General features: G+C 44.4%; 1 protein-coding gene across 5 annotated transcripts in view; it reads right to left on the bottom strand.

Annotated features, from left to right (window-relative positions):
• Positions 1–3327, bottom strand: part of SGCG (sarcoglycan gamma) — a 125992-nt gene extending 122665 nt beyond the window's left edge. The window contains exon 1 of one of the 5 annotated variants that reach the window (XM_021379457.1): positions 3155–3327. The gene's annotated coding sequence lies outside the window, so the exon portion shown is untranslated. Of the gene's footprint in view, positions 1–3084 lie in introns of all 5 variants that reach the window. The other 4 variants (XM_021379465.1, XM_021379439.1, XM_021379448.1 and 1 more) reach the window with 4 other exon arrangements.

The raw sequence follows: 6000 nt of genomic DNA on the forward strand, positions 1-6000 counted from the left end.
GATCCCCCAACCTGCTAGATATTTAGTGCTTTATTAATAGCTTAGTCGACAGAGGATATTTGTAAATCCGAACATGGCACTAGCCTATGAGAGCTACAAGTCAGAGATGGGAAAGGAGATTCGCAATCAGAATACTCATACCAAATTGAAGACATGATCTAGGAGAAAGCTGAGATGCAGCTAATGAACATAAGTTTAGCTAAGTATGATCAACTGAGAAAATACAGAAAGGGAAACAGTATGCAGCTATTGTTCAGTATGGAATTTCGGTGGTCACTTACCAGGACAGCTAAAAGTGACCAGCAACAGCATACTCTTATATAAAAGACAACACACTGGATTTATAAGTACAGCCTTGAGTACAAACTGCTCCTTTCACTTGACTTGTTGGTATGGCCACAACTCCATTTTTACAGAGGAACTGAAAGAGTTCAGCAGAAAATATTATCCATCAGAGGTCTAGAAAAGGTCATCTAAAAGAAAAACTGAGCGCATGAGGAGTTCTTCGGCTAAGAGGAGACTGAGTGTATTTACAACTGAAGAGAGGGCAAAACACAGAGAACAGCCGCGCCAACTAAGAGCTCACTGGGCTATCTGCAGGCATGCTGTCTGTTTGTGGCTGTCAGAAGGAATCCTTTCCCAACAGTTGACCGCGATGCTCATGTTCTACAGATCTGTGGTATGTACTCCTCAAAGTGCAGCTGCTGAACTCGTAGCTAAGGCAGAACTTTTCTCTCATTGGTATTTCAGTTCTTAACAGCCTTTTCCTCCTACAGAAACATTGCCCTCAGTGAACTAGTTTCACCACTATTTACCAAATCCAACCACACCAGACAGGCTTACCAATGAAGTAACAAACATTCTATGTTGGTTTAAGAGAAGCCTCCAGGAGAAGACTTCAGAGTATAGTAGTAAGATGTTTGGAAAGAGAGCTACAAGAAAAACATTACAAATGCAAATATACTCTGCAGGTAAATGCAAATGCCTCAATGTCCAGATATACATTTTACCTTGCATCCTCAAGGTACATATTATTTTCAAAAGCTTGTAACTTAGTTATTATGGAAAAAGTTCACCATCCAAAAAAACCCTAAATTCATGACTTACTGCTCTTTCCCAAACTTCCCACATTCCCATATCTTAATAGCATGTTATACACTTCCCTCACTTCACCTGCTGATTTTCATTGCTTGAGGCTTCACGTACTGTCAAACAGCACTTGTCTGGCACACATAAATGTTTATGCTCACAACTTCTAACACGACCTCCACTTCCAATAGCAATAATTATATACAATTTGGACATGTTATCAGAAAGCTTATTAGCAAATGAAGCATTTTTTCCAATATGGTATAAAAAGGCAAAATTGCACGCTCCACCTCTGGGCAGCTTAAGCACTACTGCATCAACTGTACTTTTTTGCAGTTTAACTGAGACACCAATATGAAGAAAATTAATCAAATACCTGTTTACAGAATAGAGCGCTAAATCCACAGGAATGCAATATTAATACTGTAGTCAAAACATTACATTAGACCTTATATCACTACATAATTCCTCATCCTAACACTCAGCTACACCCAAGCCATAATTTTTACAAGCAATACATTCACTTTCACAAAAGCGTGTGGAAAAGTTACTCGGTGACAGTTCAGAATGACATCCTTTAATGCACCACACGTGCCTGCTGCTATGCAAACCGAGCTTTAACTGTCATGCTGTCAAGAAAAATGATAATTCCCAAGTTGTATCTATCGTTTTAAGGAAGCAAGAACTACAGAATATCTGACAATAGAAAATTGTTTCACACATTTAAGAAAATCTGCCACTTGCATGAGAACTCAGGGAGAAGTTATGTTTGAAGCTAACAATGAAAAGAACACCAAAAGCCACCACAAAACACAGAAAGGTGGAAAGCATTTCAAGTTCTACATATGCTCGTAGTTCTTTCTCTTTTTCATCCTTCTCTTAGTTTAATACAATATAAAAGTCCGTCAATAAAGGAACTGAGCATACATGCTGCAGACACAAAGCTGCTCTGGGTCATAGAGCTTCTTAGGGAAAATAACTGTGTGCTTATTAAAAACTACTGTCAATCTGAAAATCATCGTAAGTGTATCGCCTTATGCAGAATCGTTGGGATTACCTGCAGTAACAGCTGAACGATGCTCAAGCTGTTCTCCTTTTGATCTCCTAAATTTGGTCCAAAAACTCGTTATATTACAATCTAGAGAAATTAAGCTCATTACATTTGATTACTTCCTTTGGCTTTTGCAACAAACACTGGCATTACACTGGCACTGTGGTAATTTGGAAGTAAACCATTGCCAGCTACAGCTGATTCAGTCCTTAAGGCAGAGTCTCTCTGATTCTCTCCGATTTAACCCATGGAGTAAGCGCAGAACACTCCTGATGCGGGGGACCATCTCACTTCTGAAATGGGAAATCTTTTCACCCTCAGGGCATTTTGCAATCACACTGCTTTGGGCTGGTAAGGAAGACGGTTTCCGAAAGCAATGACGTTTTTTATTTATTGCTTTAAAGTGGTCCAGTGTCAATTTTTCAGCTTGTAGCAAAGACGCCCAGAACCTGTGGGGAGCTCTGCACGCTTGTTATTCTTTACATGATTTTAGAGGAAATAAAGAAAAAAAAATCTGATACAAACTATGAGCAAAAGAGAGCAACGTATCACTGTTGAACACTTAAGAGTGGGATTTATCCTCCCATTGTGTTAATTAAAATCCACACACTGTTAGAAGTTTACGCTGAACCCACAAAGGTCCCGTTTGAAAGCCCCCGGCAGAACGGGATTCGGAAGGAACAGAGTATTTCAAGGCTATGCCATGCAGCCCAACCAACGCATCGAACTCTCCTGCGCACCGCTACACACTACTTTCCGGCAATATTTTGTTGTCGGCTGTCCTAAGCACACAGAGGCTGGCAGGGGGAAGCCAGCAGAGCGAGGCACGCGGTGCTAACGCTGCCAGCTCCATCCCCCCCGCCCGCACCGCACAGCAGCAGGAGCCGCCGCCGCACCGCCCCGGACCCCTCCGGACGGCGCCCGCGGGCCGCCCCGCCGCTCACCCGAGAGGCTGCAGGCAACTTTCCGGCCGGGCCGGGATGGGGCGAGGCGAGCACGGCTGCGGGAGGTTACCTGATGTCCCCGCTCGGCTCCAGGGCAGGGCAGAGTTTCCGCAGCCCGCCGCATGCCCGAGAGGCTGCCGAACGCCCCGGGACGCAAGTCCTCATCCAGCTTCCTCGTCCCGGCGGGCGCTGGGCGGGCGCCGCGCTCACAGCCTCGGCGGTGCCGCGGGAAGGGAAGGAGGAGCGGAGGCGGGAGGAGAGGAGGCCGAACAGGGGGCGGGAAGCCGGCTGTCCCCGCCCGCCTTCCCACGCCGCCGGGTGGACGGGCGGCAGCGGGAGAAGCACAGCCGGTGCTCACGGCCTGCCCGCGGACAAGTCCGAGCTCCGAGGGTGCTCGGTCTGCCCGCAGCTCCTTCCTGTGCGGCGGCAGCTCGGCGGGGCCCGGCGCTGCCGGCGCCCCTGGAGGGCGCTCCTGTCCCGCCAGGAGCTGAAGTGTGGGGCTGGGAGCGTGAGGCCGTGAGCTTCGGTGAGTGGGCAAGTGCAGGGCAGAGTGGAAACTTGGGAAAATATGGGAGCTGCTTTCCTGGAAGGCTCAACTATAGGATGACGGACTGTCCCAAATTGGAAGTGTCCCTCAAGGACCATGGAGTCCAACCCCTGTCTCCACGCAGCACCACCTCAAATCCAATCCCTATGGCTGAGAGTTCTGCCAAAATGCTCCCTGAGCTCCGGGTGCCCACCGCCCTCTGGTGCAGACCCTTTCCCTAACCCCCAGCTGTCCCTCCCCTGACACAGCTCCATGCCGTTCCCTCGGGCCCTGTCGCTGTCCCAGAGAGCAGAGCTCAGCGCTGCCCTCCGCTCCCTGTGAGGAGCTGCAGCCGCCATGAGGCCTCCCCTCAGCCTGCTCTGCTCTGGGCTGAACAAACCGGGGGCCTCAGCTGCTCTTCATATGTCTGGGCACGACAGAGGTTGTGAGGGGCAGCAAAGGACCACGAGTAGAACCATAGGAGGCTGGGGGAGTTGGAAGGTTGGGAAGATTGTTAGAAGAAAATGAGATTTGAGAGATACGGTGGGAAATTGCCAGTGAGAGAAAACTATGGCTTACAAATTAGGAGGACAAAAACCAACCCTGGCTACTGTTCCTTAAATGGAAAATGACTGAGATATGAAGTGGGATACATGAGATTGGAGTAGAGATTACTAATTTTATGCGTGTTATTTGTGCAGAAATAAGAGGAGGAAATGCTGAACACAAATATAGATACTTAATTGTAGTTATAGTTATTTTTTAAACATTGTTGCTGGAGGTCTCAAACATGATTTTTTAGCAGCCATTTCTTGGGTAAAACTCATGTGCCAGTCTGGACTTCCAGGTGCTACAAGAGTACTGGCAAAACTAATAGTGCTTAATGGTAATTGTTCTGTGGGTTTTTTGCAGGAGCTGGACTTACTGATCCTTGGGAGTTACCTGTGGGGGTGCTTCTCAAGCCCATTATAACTGCTGAATATCCTGTGCATTCGAAAGATGGAGAGATCAGCATCTTTAGTTTGTTTCTGAGTTTAGCTGTCCTTGATTTTTCATCATCATGAAGCAATCAAAATCAGTAGCAAATTGTGAAATATTTTGTGAAAGATGCACAAACTGCTACCAGTTTGTATGTCATGTAACAGGCTTTTTTTTCTTCCTAGAACTGAATTTATCTGAATTTGAAATAATGTTCTGCAAATTACACTTTCATGAGTACACTACTGAGTTAAATCAAAATTGGTGGAAAAATAAGTCATTCTCTTAAAAATAAAAATCCTGCTTTAAGTCATTAAAATGTTACTATTTATCAATATAAATCTTTCATGCAGAAAAGATTATAAAGAACAAGAATGACATGCTGGAAAGTGAAACTACGTTAAGAACATTCAACTTGCTAGAACTCTACAAGTTTTCCTTGCATATGTTTACTGTATATTTTCAGGCAAGTATGCCTTCGTAAACTGTAGTTTTTCTTAGTTATGTTCAAATATATTTTGCTATGAGAATAATAGTTTTTGAAACAAGCTAGAGCAAATGAAATACATACCTGCTAGCTTATGATAATATACATAGATTTGTACAACCACAATAAGATTTTTAAAGTTATCGGTGCAGACAAAATGTTCATTATATGCTTGAATCACTGGGACAGTGAATTTGATATGTTGATCACCTAGACTTAAAAGCAGTAATAACCTGTGCATAAGAATATTTTCTACAGAAAATGAAATACCATATTATTGATGGCAACTATAAAATTTCTGAAGAAATCTCGTCTATTTTTTAGTGAGTGACTATGCATTCATATGTTTTTGAAGGCAGGCTGTTTGTACCATGGACTAAACAATGAGCAAGGCATAAATTTAATCATTAGGTTTTGTAATGAACAGGCTAACATGTAGATCAGTTAGGTTTTGTGGCATCTGTGCCATCATGAAAACAGCTGAGTTCACCACCTACTTCCTCGCCCGTCCCCTTCACCTCTCACTTGCCACACTGCTTATGTCTTTTTTTTGGATTCATATTTAACTGTAACAGAAACTTCCAAATAAAGAAACTAAAGGTTGGGAATACCTTATACAGACAGCATGGATCCACCTGAACATAGCGAGCTCGTAGTAGCTTATTCCTCCAAAGGTACAGTCTTTGGCCTATTGCATGACTTTTCACTGTACTGTCATGTACTAACCTGTCCTGAGTACCTAGCTACAGAAGTAGAGTTAGACTGTGAAACAGCTGTGGTTTTTCTGGGATATCTTCAAGCTGTGTAAGTTTAAGGTGCAAAAAATTCAAGGTAGTCTACCTCAAGACTAGTGGGTTCAACAACAGCTCTGGGACTGTGACATCGCCTCCTTCATGCAGAGTCTAAAGGAGGTGCCTCCTACCAA

The sequence above is a fragment of the Numida meleagris genome, chromosome 1 (assembly GCF_002078875.1).
Source record: "Numida meleagris isolate 19003 breed g44 Domestic line chromosome 1, NumMel1.0, whole genome shotgun sequence".
Taxonomy (NCBI): domain Eukaryota; kingdom Metazoa; phylum Chordata; class Aves; order Galliformes; family Numididae; genus Numida; species Numida meleagris.